The 21,062-nt window shown below is 50.5% G+C and overlaps 1 pseudogene; it reads left to right on the top strand.

Moving 5' to 3' along the window:
* Positions 1-8,219: 8,219 nt before the first annotated feature.
* LOC120383610 lies at positions 8,220-9,127 on the top strand (annotated as a pseudogene).
* Positions 9,128-21,062: the final 11,935 nt, after the last annotated feature.

Below are 21,062 nucleotides of genomic sequence, written 5' to 3' on the forward strand. Positions count from 1 at the left end.
TCCCAAAGTCTCTGTTGCCCATTGGAATTGTGAGTTAAGCTCCCAGTGCGTGATGGGCCAAAAATATTCTCACAGGTGTTTCTGGGTGTGTGCCGTCACTAGCTCCTCTGTCCATGAAAGTTACGGCAGACACCATACCACCAGCAGATGGTGCAGCATGGTGCACCGCCTGTCTCCTGGTACTGTGAATCCACCTCGCATGTCCTCTTGTCTTTCTATCTACTCTTTCATCTAAGCATTTCCCACCTTTTTCGGCTACCATGAATAGAGCCACACAGCTTCCACCACTTTTTCCATGTTGTCAGTCATGGGCTCCCATGGAAGCTACAGAAGGCAACAATTCCCCACCGTTTTTCGGCCGTCATGAATAGAGCTGCACAGCTTCCGCCGCAAACTCTGCTCTCCCGCTCTTGCAGCTCTAACAAGCTTACCGATTCTGTGAAATCTACAGAAGACAACCATTTACTGCCTTTTATCAGCCGTCTTGAACTGAATAGCTCATTTTACGCTCTTTTTCCAGGATTACCCTTGCAGGCGCCATAGCCCAGCAAGCATGGAGCCCGCTCAGATCTCCGCTGCAGTTTTGACCACTGTAAATATCTCGCGCATTATCCAGCAGTATGTGCAGTACCTGCAAAACTGGGCGAGGAAGTGACTATAACACAATTACTATACTGATGAGGACATGGACACAGACATTCCTAGCAGCACGGCATGTGGCAATTGGGAGATCATGGTGGCGTTGGGCTAGGTTCATGCAGTGGAACGCTGATTCTGGGCCCGGGAAACAAGCACAGACTGGTGGGACCACATAGTGTTGCATGTCTGGGATGATTCCCAGTGGCTGCGAAACTTTCGTATGCGTAGGGCCACTTTCATGGAACTTTGGGACTTGCTGTCCCCTGCCCTGAAGTGCAAAGACACCAAAATGAGAGCAGCCCTCACAGCTGAAAAGTGAGTGGCCATAGCACTGTGGAAGCTCATAACGCCTGACAGCTACCGGTCAGTCGGGAATCAGGTTAGAGTGGGCAAATCTACTGTGGGGGCTGCAGTGCTGCAAGTAGCCAACGTAATCATTGACCAGCTGCTATCAAGGGTAGTGACTTTGGGAAATGTGCAGACCATTGTGGATGGCTTTAATGTGCTGGGGTTCCCTAACTGCAGCTGGGTGATACATGGAACACAGATTCCTATCTTGGCCTCGGCAAACCGGGGCGGCCAGTAAATAAACTGCAAGGAGTACTTTTCCATGGTGCTGTAAGCACTGGTAGATCACAAGGGACATGTCACCAATATCAACATGGGATGGCCAGGAAAGGTGCATAATGCTCTCATCTTCAGGAACTCTGGTCTGTTTGAACAGCTGTAGGAAGGGACGTAATTCCCAGATCAGAAAATTACTGTTGGGGATGTTGAAATGCCGACTGTTATCCTTGGGGACCCAGCCTACCCCTTATTGTCATGGCTCATGAAGCCATACATACGCACCCTGGACAGTAGTAAGGAGCAGTTCAACTATAGGCTGAGCAAGTGCAGAATAGTGGTAGAATGTGCTTTTGGACATTTTAAAGGGCACGGGCGCAGTTTACTGGCTCAGTTAGATCTCAGCACAACCCATATTCTTATTATAATTGCTGCTTGTTGTGTGATCCACAATATCTGTGAGTACGGGGGAGACTTTTATGGCAGGGTGGGAGGTTGAGGCAATTCGGCTGCAGCCAATTTCGCACAGCCAGACAGGGCTATTAGAAGAGTGCAGCAGGGTGTGCTGCGTATCAGAGAAGCTTTGAAAGCCAATTTCATGACTGGCCAGGGTTTGGTGTGACAGTTGTGTTTGTTTCTCTTGAGGTTACTCGCCCCCCCCCCCATATATGAAAGGAAATAAAGTCTAAATTGTTTAAAAACTGTTCTTTATTGTTTGTTGCACAACACATTGAGAGAAATCAGAAGGCAGACTGGGGGGTGGGGTGGAGGAAGGGGGGTGGAAGTGGAGGAGGAGGAAAGGACAAGTCCAGAAACCAAATCAAAAGTTCACATATGCCAGCTTTCTGGTGCTTGGGCGATCCTCTGTGGTTGAGTGTGTGGGTCCCCGTAGCCTCCTCCCTCATGTTCTTGGGCATCTGGGCGAGGAGGCTATGGAACTTGGGGAGGAGGGAGGGCAGTTATACAGGGGCTGCAGCGGCAGACTGTGGTCTTGCTGCCTTTCATGCATGAGATCCACCATACAGTGGAGCATGTCAGTTTGCTCCCCAATGAGCTTGACCATAGCGTCCTGCCTGCTCTCATCGCGCGAGTCCCTCCTCTCTTTGTGTTCCTGTAATGCTTTAAGGGATTCTGCAATTGTTTGCCTCCACACATTCAGCTGGGCCCTATCAGTGAGGGAGGACTGCATGAACTTGGCAAACATGTCTTCTCGAGTTCATTTTTTCCGCCTTCTAATCTGGATCAGCCTCTGGAATGGAGTAGATAGGGGCCGCGTTGAAACATTTGCACCTTTGGGAGGAGAAAAAGGGAGGGTAGTATTTTAAAAGATACATTTCAGAGAACAAAGGGGACACTTTGGTATGAGTAAGCCATCACACACAGCCGGGCAACAGAATTCAGCTTGCAGGAAGCCTAGGGGCACGCGGGGTTCTGCTTCTTCTACATTCATTTCCATGTTTTCAAACTGCTGGGCCCCCTTTCCCACAGCAAGCAATGCCTGGTGGGTTTGCCATAAAGAAGGGCCTGCGGGCTCTCTGGGGTGATCACTTCACACAACACCCAACCCCCTGCCCCCCCGCACCCACTGCGTGGCTCTGATGAGGCTCTGAGCAGGTATGAACCCTTTAAACTACACCTGAACAGCCCAGAGTGGCTTTGATCAGGCTCTCTCTCACCAGAAGTACTTTCCCCAGGGTCATGTGCTGGGAGCCCACGTTGGGAGTGGGGGGGAGGCTATTGGCTCCAGCGTTAAGCATAGTTCCCGGCTGGGGGGAAAATGGATTCCCCACTTGCCACCTGTGCACTGTGCTCCTCTTCCTCCTCCAATGACTATTCATCTTTGCTCCATGCAACTCCCCCCTGGCAGGTGTCCACAGACAGTGGTGGGGTAGTGTTGGTGTCACCCCCATAATTGCATGGAGCTCACGGTAGAAGTGGAATGTATGGGGCTGTGACTCAGAGCGCCTGTTTGCCTCCCTGGCTTTTTGGTATGCTTGCCTGAGCTCCTTGAGTTTTGTATGATACTCCCTGGAGTAGCCTGCTTCCATCATGGCCCTGGAGACTTTAGCGTCCGTATTTGCATTCCTTTTTTTGGAACATAGTTCTGCCATAACAGATTCATCTCCCCAACATGCAATGAGATCCAGTACCTCCCGTTCAGACCATGCTGGAGCTCGTCTGCGAATCTGGGACTGCATGATCTCTTGCGATGGTGGACTCTACATGGTCACCTGTGATGGTGGACTGTGCTGATGGTCACCTGTACTGATGGTGACCAAACAAGAAAGGAAATTCAAACATTCCCGGGGCTTTTCCTGCCCACCTGACTAGTGCATAAGAGTTGAGAATGTTATTTTTTTGCCCAGCACCCCATCCATAATCAATATTATGGGATGTTTCTATGAAAACAAAACCTTGACATTTCCCACAAAAATATAATTTTAATTTTTGGCCAGATTTAATTATGAGTAATTAAAACTAAATTAAATGCATTTGAGTTGATGTGGGTGCAACATTCATTGTAATTTTATTTGACAGCACCTGCTTGTCATAGGAACTTTCTGACTGGGTAAGACGTTTGGACCATCCAGTCCAGTATTTTGTCCCTGATAGTGGCCAGTACCACCTGATTCAGAGGAAAGTCTAAGGCCTGGTCTACACTAGTCTGTTATTTCGGAATTAGCCAAGTTAATTTGAAAAAAAAAAGATTCCGTCCACATGACCAAACCAGCTTTTTCGATTTAAAGGGCTCTTTAAATCAATTTCTGTACTCCACCTTGGCAAGTGGAGTAGCGCTTAAATCGAGATCGCAATCCCAGGTTAAAGGTATTGTGGATGCAATTCAACGTTATTGGCCTCCAGGAGCTATCCCAGAATGCTCCCTTGTGACCGCTCTGGAGACTGGAAAGCATTTACTTTTCAATAAAATTCTCTAGTAAAAATGCCAGTTCATGGTAAATATATTCTAGTTTGGGGAAAAGATTGAAAACTTTCCCGCAAACCCTGAAAAAATATACCAAAGAGTTTTCCATCGCCAGGTTTTCATAAAACCAAACCCCAAAACAACTTCCCACCACCAACAAAAAAAAACCCATAGAATAATGAGTTCAAAATGAATTTTCTCCACACCCAGATTATTTTCAATGACAAGCAATTTTTCTTCAAAAAGCTATTTTGACAGGAAGATATTTTTGAGTATCTCCACTAATTATGAATTATCTTCCATGTTGCAATTATTATCCCCATTGGATGGATGACAAACCGAGGAATGGAGAGGTGAAGGGACTGAACAAAGCCAGAGGAATAGTTGGGATCAGATCTCAGGACATCTTAGACCTTAGTTTTTTAGTTTTTTAATTAATTAATTATATTATAGTTTAACCTGATATGAGAGGCCCATTATATTAGGTAAGACACAGTCTCCGCCCCAAGAAGCTTACAGTAGAAAAGACAGGAGGGGAAAGACAGCCCCAGGGAATGACTTTCCCAAGGTAACACAGCAGGTCAGCGGCAGGGCTAGTAATTGATGCCAGATGTCTGGAGTACAGTCCTGTGTGCCCGCAGTGTTTGTCTCACAATCTTTCCTCTAGACCCTGCTGCCTCGTTGTAATTGTGATTATTTTAATTTCTGAAAACTTTTCAAGGAAGTACAGGGCAAGAGAAATGAACCTTTGCCGCTGGGCTGTTGAGGGCGCCAGGGAGTGAGTCGCACAAGCCCTTAGAAAACAGACATGTATAAATCACCTTCCTGCATCACCCATGTTTTTGACACATAGCTCATCCGCAGACAGCACAGATCTCAGTGTATTTCCTGCAGCTCAGCCTCAGTGCGATGTGGGAACAGCCTCTCATAATACAGGGATAGAGAGATTGATCGATAGAGGGGTATGTATAGGGCTAGAGAGAGAGAGGAAATTAATTGCAGTCTGTAGCTGGAGGAGAAAAGACATCTCAGTCTGGGAGGATTCCACACACAGACCGGCACCGTAAGTTTGCTATTGCAATGAAATATATTTGGGGATTACAGAGTGACACTTTAAGGAAGAAATAGTAAGTGACCATAGATATTTTTTATACTTTCACTCTTACCTCAATTTGGCCATGGGTAACTGAGGCAGTCCAAAGCATTTACCTTAGAAAAGTGAAGGCAAAATATTTTTTCCTCGGTTTTCTGCTATTGGGAGTGGGGGAATTGATCAAATTGGCACACAATATATTTAGAATGGATTGAGGAATTTACATTAAAGTTTTCCAAAAATTGTGACAAACACTATCAGCTCATTGTTATTTCTCTCTCTGTACATTAGTTTCTTGTTATTGGAGTCTATCTGTCTGTTTGTACTTTTCTCTCTCAATTAGTTTGTTTTTACTTCTCTATCTACATATTTGTGTTAGTTCTGTGTTTCTCCTGCACTATCTGTATTTATTCTTTTCTTACTTGTACCTCTCTGTTAGTTTGTTGTTACATCTATCTATCTATCATACATCATCTGTTTGTGTCTAGTTCTCAGTTTATTTTTACTTCTGTCTGTTAGATTGCTGAAAAGGCACTTGAGTCAAGTGTGTTAAAATAATGATGACTAGGAGCCAATTCGGAGAAGGATCGGGATATCCTCCAGGGAGTTTTGGATGACCTTGTAAACTGGAGTATTAGTAATAGGATGAAATTCAATAGTGAGAAGTGTAAGGTTATGCATTTAGGGATGACCAACAGGAATTTTAGCTATAAGCTGGGGACGCACCAGTTGGAAGTAACGGAAGAGGAGAAGGACCTCGGAGTCCTGGTTGATCGCAGGATGACTATGAGTCGGCAATGTGATGTGGCCGTTAAAAAAGCTAATGCGGTCTTGGGATGCATTAGGCGAGGTATTTCTAGTAGAGATAAGGAGGTGCTAGTCCCGTTATACAAGGCATTGGTGAAACCTCATTTGGAGTACTGTGTGCAGTTTTGGTCTCCCATGTTTAAGAAGGATGAATTCAAACTGGAACGGGTACAAAGAAGGGCCACTAGAATGATCCGAGGAATGGAAAGCCTGTCGTATGAAAGGAGATTTGAGGAGCTCGGTTTGTTTTCCTTAACCAAACAAAGGTTGAGAGGAGATATGATTGCTCTCTTTAAATATATCAGAGGGATAAATACCAGGGAGGGAGAGGAATATTTCAGCTCATTACTACTGTGGACACGAGAACAAATGGATATAAACTGGCAGTCGGGAAGTTTAGACTTGAAATTAGACGAAGGTTTCTAACCATCAGAGGAGTGAAATTCTGGAACAGGCTACCGAGGGAAACAGTGGGGGCAAAGGACCTCTCTGGCTTTAAGATTAAGCTTGATAAGTTTATGGAGGGAATGGTTTGATAGGATAACGTGATTTAGTCAATAGGTCAATAACGTGCCACCACTGGTAATTAGTACCGAGGGTCAATGTTGGGATATTGAAAGTCTTTTTCCTGAGTGTCTGACTGGAGAGTCTTGCCCGCATGCTCGGGGTTCAGCTGATCGCCATATTTGGGTTCAGGAAGGAATTTTCCTCCAGGGTAGATTGGCAGTGACCCTGGAGGTTTTTCGCCTTCCTCCGCAGCATGGGGCAGGGGTCGCTTGCTGGAGGATTATCTGCTACTTGAAGTCTTTAAATCAGGATTTGGGGACTTCAACAGCTGAGTCAAGTGAGAGAATTATTTCAGGAGTGGGTGGGTCAGTTTTTGTGGCCTGCATCTTGTGGGAGGTCAGACTAGGTGATCATAATGGTCCCTTCTGATCTTAAGTTCTATGATTCTATGATTCTATCCCCAGCCCTGGAAAGGGACTCGGGCCTAATGGGTAAAAGTAGTGAGGACTAAGAGCCAGAACTCCTCAGTTTTATGTGTGGCTCTGGGAGGAAGTCCAGTCCAGTGTGTAGAGGGGAGGAACCAGAACTGGGAGGTTCTATTTCTGTCTCTCATAAGGACTGTGGGACAGGCAGCCCTCATAACTTGAAGCTGAGTGGTATGGGCTGTTCTGAAATGAGACTGTCTCAGCCTCTCCTGTTTTGGGTGACCAGACAAAAAGTGTGAAAAATTGGGACGAGGGGTTGGGGATAATAGGAGCCTATATAAGAAAAAGACCCCAAAATCGGGACTATCCCTATAAAATCGGAACATCTGGTCACCCTACTCCTGTTGTAGTTGCTCCATTTTCTATCAATAATTAAATAGTCATTGGAGCAGGGACTTGAACTTGGCTCTGTCAGACACCAGGTGAGCCCCAAGTACCACTCCGGAGAATCACTCTCACTCATGATCGCTAGCCCAATGACTCTCCATTGTCAATCACAGCAGTCATTCCTGATGGCAGTGGAGAGTTACTGGAGAGGTTCAGATGCAGTCTGATGTAGTGGTTTGTGGAGGGGACTGGGAGTCATGATACCTCACTTGTGTTCCCAGTTCTGGGAGGGAGTTGAGTCCAGTGGGTAGAGCCAGAACTCCTGGCCTGTATTTCCATCTCCAGGAGACTTGTTGCATTTAGTGGGTTAGAGCAGGGGGCGAACAGGAAGTCAGGACTCCTGGGTTCTCTTCCAAGCTCTGGGAGGGTATTGAGTTGAGTGGTAAGAGTATCAGGAGGGGAACCGGAAGGTCTGTCTCCCGCAGCAAGCGTGGAAATCAGGCTAAAATGGGGGATGGAGCATCGGAACTCCTGAGCTATATTCCTGACTTGAGGTTACTGCATAATTATGGCTGGGTTTGGTCTTCTCCCTGTGATATAGTGCTCCCATTTAGAGCAGTTTAACTCCACTAGAATCCATTGAGCTGATTCTGCTTTCTCTCACCCCAGTGTAAATCAGGAGTAAATCCATTAAAGTCCGTGGGGCTGTTTTCCCCATCTTCATTCCCATATTACACCAATCTTCACAAGCCAAAGGTCTGACTCAATTAAATTAAGGTGGTTTTTTAAAAGGAGACTTATTTTACTGAACTAATGCTGGCCCTTGCTCTTTTCCCTCCCTCCACAGACATCACACGATGTCCTGAGAAAGAAAATGTCCAACCGAACCATCGTGACCAAGTTCCTTCTGGGATTCTCTGATTTTCAGGAGATGCAAATTTTGCACTTTGTGGTGTTTATTGTGATTTACCTGGCAGCCCTGATGGGGCATCTTCTCATCTTCATGGCCATTGCCTTCAACCAACACCTTCACACCCCCATGTACTTCTTCCTGATGAATCTGTCCATGGTAGACCTCAGCTCCATCTCTGTCACCGTCCTCAAATCCATGGCTAACTCCCTCATGAACATCAGGTCCATTTCTTATGCTGGATGTGTTGCCCAAGTCTTTTTCCTCCTCTTCTTGTTGGGAGCAGATTTTTCCCTTCTCACCGTCATGGCGTATGACCGATATGTCGCCATCTGCCAACCACTGCACTATGAGGAAATGATGAACAGCAGAGCTTGTATCTTACTAGCAGCTGGTGTCTGGATCAATGGGATTCTCTACTCTGTGCTACACACCGGGAACACATTTGCATTGACCTTCTGAGGTGGCAACATGGTGGATCAATTCTTCTGTGAAATCCCCCAGCTGCTGAAGCTCACCTGTTCTGACTCATATCTGAGTGAAATTGGAGTTCTTGCCTTTACAGTATGTTTAGTCTTAGGCTGCTTTGTTTTTATCATTTTGTCGTATGTTCAGATCTTCAAATCAGTGCTCAGGATCCCCTCTGAGCAGGGCAGCATAAAGCCCTATCCACCTGCCTTCCTCACCTCACTGTGGTCTCCTTGTTTGTTTGCACTGGGGCCTTTGCCTACCTGAAACCCACCTCCAGCTCCCCATCTGCTCTGGATCTTGTGGTGGCAATTCTCTATTCCGTATTGCCACCAATCATGAATCCAATTATCTACAGCATGAGGAACAAGGAAAGCTGCCCTGAGGAGACTGACTGGGTGTAGGTAATTCACCAAGAATTAATTTTCTGTCTTTCTCTAATTAAAGTTTGCTTACCTAGTATCTGTTCATTAATGTCAGTGATTTCCATGACCACACAGCTTGCACACAACGAGGTCTGATTTTGACCTCAGTTTCACCAATGCAAATCCAGATTTACTCCGCTGATGTCACTGCCACTGGAGTGATTTACACCAGTAGAAAATCTGGGACAGTTGTGGAGTAAATGGGTGTAAATTGTGTGCAAGAGAGGGATCAGACTTTCATTCCGTGCCAAAACAATACCTGTTACACTGCTTGGTCACTTGCACCCGTTCCATGGCCAGTGAAAACAATGATGGGAGTTGTCTTGCTTGTGTGTATAAATCAGGAGTGGTTTCGTTGGAACCAAAGGAGTCAGACTGGTGTAAGACTGGGGTAGGTGAGAAGACATTTCGGGTAGATCTTCAACACATCGGTGTAGTTCCATTGACTCTGGTGGCACTAAAGCAATTTGCAGCATCTGACTTACTGCCTCCAAAGGAGCTTTATATCCATTGCCACTATCTGGGGAGTGGGTCCATTATCGTATAAACCACCATTCATGGCCTAACCACGAGAGGGGGACAAGGAGCCAGCCTATGTCTGTCTGGCTCATGTGTACATTCAGGTGTGTGAGAGATGGAGAGACTGGCTAGAAATTACAGGAAGGTTTCTAACCACCAGTGGGGTGAGGTTCTGGAGCAGCCTCCCAATCGGAGTTGTGGGGGGCAAATCACAAAATTTGTTTTAAAAGAGAACTGAACAGATGTCTGAGTGGGATTGTATGACGTGGCTGCTTGTGATGGTGAGGGGCAGAACTCAGCAACATTGGGGATTACTTGAGGGGCATGTCTTATGTTCCTAAAAGCTCATGCTTCAGGGATTCATGGAAGGGATTCCTGCCCCTGACCGTGTATTCTAGGAGTTTTTTTTTTTAAATCTCTGAAGCATTGGGCAGCCCTGGCTGGAAATGGGACATTGGGCGGGATGTGCCAGGGCTCTTACCTGACACCAAGCCATTCTCTTTTTCTCGGGTTCTTGGCTGGCAGGTTCTTGCCCACATGCTCACTGATCACCATATGGGTGTCAGGAAGGAATTTCCTCCCTGGTCAAATTGGCAGGGTGTAAAGTGTTCACTTTCCTCGGCAGCGTATGGTGCTGGTTATTTGCCAGGATTTTCTGGGTGTATCTAAATCATTTCCCTGCCATTAAGGGGGCCTCGGGCACAGGTGCCCCTCAGTCTCTCCTATTCTCTGCCAATGACACAGAACCATCTAGTCTCCAGTAGAGCCCATGGAGCTGTGTAACGGGCGGGTGTGGCTCCCCTCCTCCCCTGGGAGGGTTGAGCCCCGGACACCGGAAGGGGCGGGGCTACAGAGCAGTGAGCCCGCCCCTCAGAGGGTGAGGCGGCGACCCAGAAGTATAAAAGCCGGCCATCCTAGCTCAGTCAGGGCCCAGCCACCGCTGGGAGCAGACCTGCCCGAGGGAGCTCGTGATGGGGAAGCCGGGGGGGCCCAAAGCAGTTACCCGGACTGGCCGGAGCTTCCCCTCGCTCGCTACTGGGAGGACCTGCCGGAGCTTCCCCATGCCACCTACGACGAGGAGCCGCCGGAGACCTCCCCTCTCCGCTGTTGTTACCCCGAGGAACCCCCAGAGCAGAACTGGCTGGACTTCCCTGAGGAATTGCCGGATCTACCCCTGAGCCAGGGCTGCGAGGAGCCCATGCTGTGGATCTCCCGGGAGCGGACGGCATGGACCAGGTAGGCCCAGAGGGGGAAATCGGAAGTGGCCCGGGGGCAGCCGACCCTAGTCAGGCTGCAGACCAACCTGTACCCATGTCAGTGTGTTGCGGTCAGGACCCCACTGACCAGCAGCGGTAGTAGCCGCTGCTAGGGCCCCGGGCTGGGATGCAGTGGAGTGGGTGGGTCTGCGCCCCCCCTGCCACCCCACTCACGGGTGGCAGCTTTCCCCCTCACCCCAGTGCTCAGCCCCTGAGCCATGGCCTGAGCCATTTTGTACTGTTTACTGCTCAGCCCCTGAACCAAAGGGCCTGAGCCATTTTGTACTGTTTTCTGCTCAGCCCCTGAACCAAAGGGCCTGAGCCATTTTGTACTGTTTACTGCTCAGCCCCTGCCACAAAGGGCCTGAGCCATTTTGTACTGTTTACTGTTCAGCCCCTGCCACAAAGGGCCTGAGCTCCCTGAACTGTTTGCCGCTCAGCCCCTGCCACAAAGGGCCTGAGCTCCCTGAACTGTTTGCCGCTCAGCCCCTGCCACAAAGGGCCTGAGCTCCCTGAACTGTAGTTTTGCTCAGCCTTGCAGCAGAAGGCCTGAGCCCTAACTGATTCTTGTCTTATTGCTCAGTCTTAAAGGAGCCAGCCAGAACCCTCATAGGAATGATGGGCCGGTGTGGCTCCCCTCCTCCCCGTGGAGGGTTGAGTCCCGGACCCACACGATTACAGTGGCACCTGACGAGGGACTTCGAACCCTTGCCCCTGTGAGAAGGGGCCAGTAAGCGGGTGGTGGTTCGCCCCTTCCTAGCCAGAAAAATGGATATGGAGCGGCTGTTCCAGCTGCTGGTGGAGAGCCAGGAGCGACAGCAGGCGGCCCAGCTGCAGCAGCAGCAGCATGCCGCCCAACTGGAGCAGCAGCAGCAACAAGATGCCGCCCATCTCCAACAACAGCAGCAGCAGCAAGCGGCTCAGCTGGAACAGCAGCAGCAGCTAGTACAGCAGCTGGGGAGCCAGCTGCAGCACTTCATGGGCACTGCCCCCCGCCCTGCTGACTGGCCAGCGGGTGAGGGTGCTGGGAGGGGCCCACGTTCGGCTGCCCCCCTGCGCCTGACCAAGGTGGGCCCAGATGACGACCCCGAGGCCTTCTTGGTCACGTTTGAGTGGGTGGCCCTTGTCGCAGGGTGGGCCTGAGACCAATGGGCCACCCTTTTGGCCCCGTATTTGACTGGGATGGCCCAAGCGGCCTAACGCGGACTGGCGACGGAAGAGGCCAGGGACTACGACCGAGTGAAAGCTGCGGTCCTGGACGCTTTGGACGTCAGCCGAGAGACCTTTAGACAGCGTTTCCGGTGCCAGACCTACCCTGCGGGCGCCCGTCCCCAGATGGTGGCCCAGACTTTGAAGGAGGCCTGCCGCTGGTGGCTGCAACTGGAGGTCAGGACGGCGGAAGAAGTAACCGAGCAGGTGGTTTTGGAGCAATTTGTCCACACCCTGCCCGCCTGGGGAAGGGCTTGGGTACTCCGCCACCGGCCAGTGACCCTGGCTGATACCGTCTCGCTGATGGAGGGCTTCCTAGCCGCGGAAGCCTCCATAGGGCCCACCTTCTGGCCACCTACCTCTGGGCCTGAATGCCCCCATAATGAGAAGGTGACCAACCTGCCCAGCCCGCGAGGTCCGGGTCACGGATCAGACTCCCGGGCGGTGTCCCAACCTCAGCGCTCGGACGCAGCCCCCCAGCTGGTAACCCCAGCCTTCAATCAGGGGGCCCCGAGGGCCCGTCAGAGCCCCCCTCGTAGTACACGAGCAGCCCTCCCTTGGAGTGGATGCCCCGAGCTCGGTCCCTGCTTTGGATGCGGGAAGGCGGGACACCTACAACGGGACTGCCCCAAAATGGACTGTAGCTTTGGGCAGGTCTACGCGAGGTCCGGCCGGGCCCGATTACCCCAAGCTCACGGTCCCGGTGATGGTTGAGGACCAAGCCATGCAGGCCTTGATTGACTCTGGGTGCGGCCAGACGTTGGTTCGCCAGGCTCTGGGACCCCCGGTCGACCCCCATTTGAAGCCAATCCATTTGCAGTGCATTCATGGGGACGTCCGACCCTACCCAAGCGCTTGAGTCCGGCTAACAGTGGGTGGTTTCACCCGACAGTTAGTAGTCAGCCTGGCACCCCGCCTGGAGTACCCCGTGATCCTGGGGCGGGACTGGCCCACCTTCGAGGAGGTTCTCCGGTCAACTCCGGCGTTAGCGGCCGAACCCCAGGAATCTCTGCCAGAGGCGGAGAAGGACGGTGAGGAGAACGAAGCAGGAGGCCAAGAAGCCAGTGGACCGTTGGGAGAGGCCCGCCCCGAACCCCGTTTCGACACTGACTTTTGCCGCGACCAGCGCGCGGACCCTACTCTTAGCTGGGCCTATGAGCAACTCACGGCCGTAGACGGATCCGTGATCGATCCTCATCGAGCCACCCAGTGGCCCCATTTCGAACTGTGCCGGGGACAGACTCTACCGGGTCGACCGGGACCCTCGCACACGGGAACCACAAACGCAGTTGCTGGTACCCCGCTGTCACCGGCGGGCCGTGATGAGATTGGCCCACGACGTGCTGGCCGCTGGACATCTAGGGCATGAGAAGACCCTCGCCTGCATCCTGGCGCGGTTCTTTTGGCCCGGACTCGACCAAGAAGTGAAGCGGTATTGTAACTCCTGCCCAGAGTGTCAACTGGCCGCTCCACCTCGGGTATCCAAGGCGCCCCTAGTCCCCATGCCGTTGGTCGAGACCCCGTTCGAACGGGTCACCATGAACCTAGTAGGCCCGCTCCCCAGAAGCGCGACCGGCTTCCAGTACGTCTTGGTCCTCGTGGACTACGCCTCCCGCTTCCCAGAGTCTATCCCCTTGCGGAGCATCACAGCCTGGACTATTGCCGGGGAGTTGGTAAAGATTTTTGCCCTCGTAGGGTTGCCCAAGGAAATCCTAACCAACCAAGGTACTAATTTTACATCCCGACTACTCAAAGAGGTCTCCGAGCTCCTAGGGGTGAAACAGCTCCACACCTCCGTGTACCATCCGCAAACCGATGGGTTGGTGGAGCGGTTTAACCGCACCCTCAAGGAAATGCTGAAGAAATTTCCCTCGGGGGAGCTACGCCACTGGGATCAGTTCCTACCACCCCTGTTGCTGGCCATCCGGGAGGTCCCGCAGGCATCAACAAAGTTCTCCCCATTTGAATTGTTATACGGACGGAGGCCACAGGGCCTCCTAGATTTAATGCGGGAGAACTGGGAACAGTCGGCCTCCCCATCCCAGGGTCTCCTTCAGTACGTCCTCCAGTTGCGGGAGTACCTCACTCAAGCAGGCACCCTGGCACGGGAGAACTTGAGGATAGCCCAAGTGAGACAGGAGCGAAACTACAACCGGGAGGCGCAGGCACGGGAATTTGCTTCTGGGGACCGGGTCCTGCTGCTCCTACCTTCCAGCGAGTCGAAGTTATTGGCCCGCTGGCAGGGGCCGTATGAAGTAACTCGAAGAGTGGGACCCGTTACCTATGGGGTTCACCAGACAGATCAATGAAAGAAGACCCAGCTATACTACGTCAATCTGTTAAAACCTTGGCGCGACCGGGAGGGCCTGCTAATCTACCCTTACCCACCCGAACCGGATCTGGGCCCCGAGGTGATCCAGACGGGGGACTTGGAGGAGCCCCCGCTGGGCCACTCGCTCACGGAGGAACAGCGTAAGCAGGCCAAATGTCTCCTGCGGGTCTTCTGGAAGACATTTACGACGGTACCGGGCTACACGACCCTGGCCTGTCATACGATCCAAACCGAGCCAGGGAAGACGATACGAGAAACCACCCGGCCTGTACCATATCGCATGTGCCAGGAGGTTGAAGAGGAGGTCCAGGCCATGTTGGCCCTGGGGGTTATCGAGCCGTCCCGAAGCGAGTGGCACAGTCCAGTGGTTCTGGTGCCCAAACCAGATGGCACCCGCCGGTTCTGCATAGATTTCCGGCGGGTAAACGCCATCTCTCGCTTTGACGCCTATCCGATGCCCAGGGTGGACGAGCTCCTAGGACGCCTTGGGGAAGCTCAGTTTATCACTACCCTGGATCTTAGTAAAGGCTACTGGCAAATCCCGCTTGACGAGGGCTCCAAAGAGAAGACCGCCTTTGCCACTCCATCAGGACTTTATCAGTTTACCCAAATGCTTTTCGGGCTCCATGGCACCCCGGCGACCTTCCAGCGGCTAATGGATCATCTACTACGGCCACACCAGGAGTATGCGGCCGCCTATCTGGACGACGTAGTGATTTACAGCCACCGCTGGCAGGATCACCTAAACCGGGTCGCCGCGGTCCTAAGAACCTTGCGGGAGGCAGGGTTGACAGCTAACCCCAAGAAATGCCGGATAGCCTGGCAAGAGACCACCTATCTCGGCTACACAGTTGGAGGAGGATGAATAAAACCCCTTGTGGGGAAGGTACAAGCCCTCGCAGACTGTCCAACGCCAACAACAAAACACCAGGTGTGGCAATTCCTGGGCCTCACGGGGTATTACCGGCGGTTTATCCCGCAGTTTGCCTCGATCGCAGCACCCCTAACTGAGCTGCTAACCAAGAATAGCTCCCGACAAGTGCAGTGGACCCCTGAGTGCGAGACTGCCTTCAGGACGCTCAAGGGCTGCCTGTGTCAGGAACCGGTCTTGTATAGCCCGGATTTCAACAAACTGTTCATCCTCCAAACAGACACATCAGAGACAGGCATAGGAGCTGTCCTGTCCCAGGAAGTGGATGGGGGAGACCACCCGGTATTGTACTTAAGCCAGAAATTATTCCCCCGCGAGCGGAATTATGCTGTGATTGAAAAGGAAGCCCTCGCAGTGAAATGGGCCTGTGACATCCTCCGGTTTTTCCTTCTGGTTGCCCCATTCACCCTCGTCACAGACCATGTGCTCCTCCAGTGGTTGATGCGCATGAAGGGTAACAACCCCCGTATCATGCGCTGGTATTTGGCCTTGCAACCCTATGCCTTTAACATCCAACACTGGGCAGGTAAGGACCACACCAACGCTGACTTCCTATCCCGCCTCAGGGAGATGGAAGGATCCTGCCCCGACAAGTGGGAGCCAGACTTGAGGGGGGGGGGAGTGTAACGGGCCGGTGTGGCTCCCCTCCTCCCCGTGGAGGGTTGAGCCCCGGACCCACACGATTACAAGCAGCATTAGTACATCTGTCTGTGACGCCCTGTCCTGCTGGCTGGGGGAGGTGACTTCAGCTCAGATGAAGCCCTTGACCTCTGCAGCCGCGTAGTGTCATTGTATAAACCCCACCCATGGGCAGGACGTGTTATGAGGCCCCTCTGTGCTCCACCTACAGGATAGGTGGCTGTTCCCGTGACTGTCAGGCAGCCTGGCTCTTCAATTCAAGCTGTAGAAGCTCGTACTTTGGACCCTAGATGTCTCTGGTTGAGTCCCCCGGGTGCCAGCCTAGATTAGATGGTGACTCTCGCATACGCGGAAGTGGCCTGAGAACTTCAGGGGACGTTATACCTACGCTAATCAGAGGCTGATGTTGCCTACCAAGCAACTGCACAACAGCAGCGGGAGTGAGACCTAAAAGGGGAGGGACTCCCTAGTGAGAGGAGAGGGAGGTTTATTCCTGGATCATCTAAGACATGCCCATTCCTAGTCCCTCTGCACCCTGGAGACAGAAGATGCATGGCATGGGCAAGGGTGTGTGTGTTGCTCTCAGCTCATGTTGGTAGAGCTGGTCAAATTAACTTGTCAATGGGAAATGGTTTCCTCAACCTCTTCATGACAGATGCTGCTATGTTAAACAATCTGCCAAGGGCTCAGAAAAAAGTTTCCCAGCTCTTCCCTCAACTAGGTTGGCCACTGATGCATTCCCAGAATACCAGAATACCAGATCTGATGGGTTGGATCACAGAAACCCCCTTGGGAACTGCCACCTATTGTGCCTGGACTAGTTCTGAGCCTGTCTTCCCTGCCAGCTTGGGACTTCAGTGCCCTGCCTGGTTTGAGCCAGACACGCTTGACTGCTACAAACACAGACCCATGTCTGAATCACATCCGCCAAAAGCTGCAGGCTTAACTGAAATCAGCTTAAGAAGTGTTCCTGTCTCCAACACCCACATACCCAACTCTGAATGGGGTCCAAACCTCAAATAAATCCATTTTACCCTGTATAAAGTTTATAAGGGATAAACTAATAAATTGTTCACCATTTATAACGCTGATAGAGACATATGCACAGCTGTTTGCCCCTTTCCTCAGGTATTAATACATACTCTAGGTTAAGTAATAAGTCAAAAGTGATTTTATTAAAAAAAAAAGTAGGATTTAAGTGGTTCCAAGAAATAACAGAACAAAGTGAATTACCAAGCAAAATAAACAAAACATGCAAGTCTAAGCCTAATATAGTAAGAAAATGATTCCAGATGAACTCTCACCCTCAGAGATGTTCCAGTAAGCTTCTTTTACAGCCTAGCCTCCTTCTAGTCTGGGTCCAGCAATTACTCACACCCCTGTGGTTACTATCCATTTTTAGAGTTTCTTTCAGGTATCCTATGGGGGTGAAGAGGCTATCTCTTGAGCCAGATGAAGACAGAATGGAGGGTTTCCAGGGGCTTAAATAGAATTTCTCTTGTGGGTGGAAACTACTTCTCCTATCCTATGCAGGGTCCAGCAGCAAGATGAAGTTTTGGATTCACATGGGCAACTCATATGTCCATGAATGACTCAAAACTTTACCGGACAATGCCACATTCCCAGGAAAGCTCAGATGTGGATTGGTGTCTCTCAGAGTTCATTGTTAGCTTAAGTGTGTCTTGATTGGGCACTTACTGAGAATAGCCTTTTATCAAGAAGTTGACCAACTGATTCACTGAAGCTACTTAAAATCAAACAAGTACATTGCCAATATTCATAAGTTCGAATACAAAATAATACATGAATGTAAATAAGATGAATATATCCAGTAGATAATAACCTTTGCAGAGAGATGTTAAATGGCACATCTAACATAAAACATATTCCAGTCCTGTCATATTTACACTTACAAGCATATTTCTATAAAGCATTATGGGGTTTATTATTTCTAGAAAGCAACATCACACCTGACATTCTGGTACTTCTGGGAAAACTGTGGCCCTGCCCCTACCTCATGGCCCTTCCTGCCAGTGTGACCTTGCATGCGTCCCTCATCCGTGATACTGGACAAAACCACGTCTGGTTTTCTCTCAGTACCACACAGGGGACAAACCACACAAAAAGGGTTTTATCCAGCTTAAAACCAAATGAATAGCCAGCTACAGGCCATGCCCACCACTCCCAAATAGCTTCTGCACAGCTTCCTAGAAATCTCCTCTACCAGGAATAAGTTCTAACAAACTGGATCTTCTGCATTCTGCCCCAGAGGCACTGGTGGTGGGTATATTGTCCAACAGTGAACATTGTGGCTCCCTTCTGGAGTAGGGCCTAATGGAGTTAAAGGAGTCCTTGGGAAATTGACTCCTTAGGCCTCTTAGAAAATTACAGCTCTGGTCTTAGACCAACCTCCTGTCTTCCCCCTAGACATGACACCTTCAGGTTAGATGTCTGTAGCAGGGAGCTCACCCTGCTCCTGCCCTGAAGGGCTTAAAACAGCCCTGGGGGAAGGTTGTGGCTGGGAGCTACTGAGCTGGGCTGATTGGGAAGAGGCTGCAGCTGGGCCACACCCCAATCAGGCCACAACTGGCCTGTATAAAAAGGCTGTGAGCCAGGAGCCCAGGCAGTCTCCCTGTGTGTGTAGAGGGACAAGGGTCTGGCTGAAGGGGGCTAAACACAAGGTACCTGAGTGAAGCAGGGCTGGGGAAAGGCAAAGGAGCTGGGGAGGCCCAGCCTGGAAAGACCCAGGCTACAGCTTAGCTTTGGGCTAAAAGGTACTGGGGCTTGCAGGGGGCAGCCCAGGGAAAGGCCAAGGCAGCAGGTCCAAATCCAACCTTGCCAGTGATGAGTGGCTGATACTGCAGTCTGCCCCAGGGTGTGGGGGCTAGACAATGACTGGCAGTAGCCGTATACTGAGGCAAGGTGGGAATAGTGGGGGTTCCCTGGGGAGGGGAGACCCTAAGACTGAGGGGTTACTGCCAGGGGCAGCACCCCAGGTAAAAGGGCAACAGGTCCAGGGAGGGACTCGGGAGCCAGAGGACAGGTGGATCACCAGCCTGCAGAGGATGTTCTGGAGCTGGAACTGAGCTAATTCCCAGGAGTCACCAGCAGGAGGCGCTGCAGGGGTGAGTCCACACGTCTACATGTCAGATACACTGCCTGGAGAAGTGCACTTGCTTTATAGGTACAAAGAAGGATTTAGTTCTCCAGGGCTCTCAATTAATGACCAAACTAACAAGAGACTTCCAGTCCCTCCCAGCCCGACATTTCTGTGATTCTAGGATCTCTGGTGGATATTGAAGATCATGAGTCAATGGTCCCATAGCTGCATACCAGGGTATCATTGCCCAGTATAGACACCTGCACTTCATCACCTAAGGCCTGGTTTTCAAAGGTGCTTAGGTGCATGGTAGGTTTTTCTAAAGGGTATAGGTGTCCAAAACGTATTGATTTCAATGGGAGTTAGATGCCTAATTGCTTTTCCAAATCCCACTAGATGCCTAAATACCCCTGGGGCCTAGATCCATAAAGAGAACCAGGCGTGGTGACCCACAGTGCAGCAACACCTAACTTTTAGGCACCTAGAAAATCACTGGGACAACAATAGGGTCACACAGCCTGAGTCAGGCCTCCGGGCTCCCTATAAAACAGATAGAGAGAGACAGACACCCAAGAATGGGAGTCACAAAATCCACATGCTAGGAGAGGAGGTGCCTGAGCTAGCCGATGGGAGATGCTGAGGAGAGGAGTGTGTGCTAGCTTACAGAGAGATGCCTCAGTCCAGTCAGGGAGGCCCCTGTGTCTGCTAGCGAACCACAAACCAGTGGAAGATAGGCGTGTGCTCTGTCTAGGGCCTGATCTAGTAGTACCCAATACTTGATGACATCAAATGGATACTCCCCTCCAATCAAGCATACCTCGCCCTCCCAAACCCCCACCCACCAAAAACATCTGGAACAAAGAAAGAAATCAACCAACCAACAAAATACAGTACATCTTCGCTATAACCAGCCCCTGGGGATCCAAGCCATTTGTTTGTTAAAGCCACAGGTCCATTATAGCAAAAGAGCCCTGCTGCTGGGGGCAGTAGCTGACACCTTGAGCCCCATGGCCATGGCGGAGGCTGATAGCTCTTCCAGCCCTGGGTCAGTAGTGGGGGCAGAGAGCTCCTCTGGCCTAGGGACTACAGCAGGGGCAGAATTTTTATTCCCCACCCTGAAAAAAGGAGAAGAGCCAGAGACCCCATGTGTGACTTTGATATGATAACTCTTTTTATGTGGAAAGTGCTCTGATACCATGGTGATGGGTGGCAGTACAAAATCCTCAGACTGATCGATTGATCAATAGATGGAGGGGAATGTATGGGGATGGATGGATAGCGAGACATTATAAATTCATGGAGGATAGATCCATCAATGGCTATTAACCATGAGGGTCAGGGATGCTCTGGGTGTCCCTAAGCCTCTGGATGCCAGATGCTGGAATTGGACAACACAGGATGGGTCACTCAATAATTGTCCTGTTCTGTTCATTCTCTCTGAAGCATCTGACATTAGCCACTTTGTGAACACAGGATATTTATACAGGTGGAAATTTATAGTAACTCCATTGACCTGAGTGCAGTTTTTCTAGATATTTACACCAGTATAAATACCTCAGTGTGCATAAACGGATTGCACGTTATGTTCTCATGGAGACAATAATGTCATCAGTTGATTATATTTATAAAGAAACACAGAATGAGACGATGGTCATGGGAGAAATATGGCCATTTTATTTTTTTGGAGAATAGCCTTGACCCAATCATTTTCCATAGGGCAGCTTTGATATCCTTGTTCCTCACGTTATAAATGATCTGATTCATCATGGGAGGCACCACGGAATATAAAACAGCCACCATGAGATTCAGACTTGAGACTGAGCTGGAGGTGGGTTTGATATAGTTAAAACTAGCAGTGCAAACAAACACAGAGACCACAATGAGGTCAAGAATGCAGGTGGAGAAGGCTTTATGCCAGCTCTGCTCAA

The sequence above is a fragment of the Mauremys reevesii genome, linkage group 15 (assembly GCF_016161935.1).
Source record: "Mauremys reevesii isolate NIE-2019 linkage group 15, ASM1616193v1, whole genome shotgun sequence".
NCBI classification, from domain to species: Eukaryota; Metazoa; Chordata; order Testudines; family Geoemydidae; genus Mauremys; species Mauremys reevesii.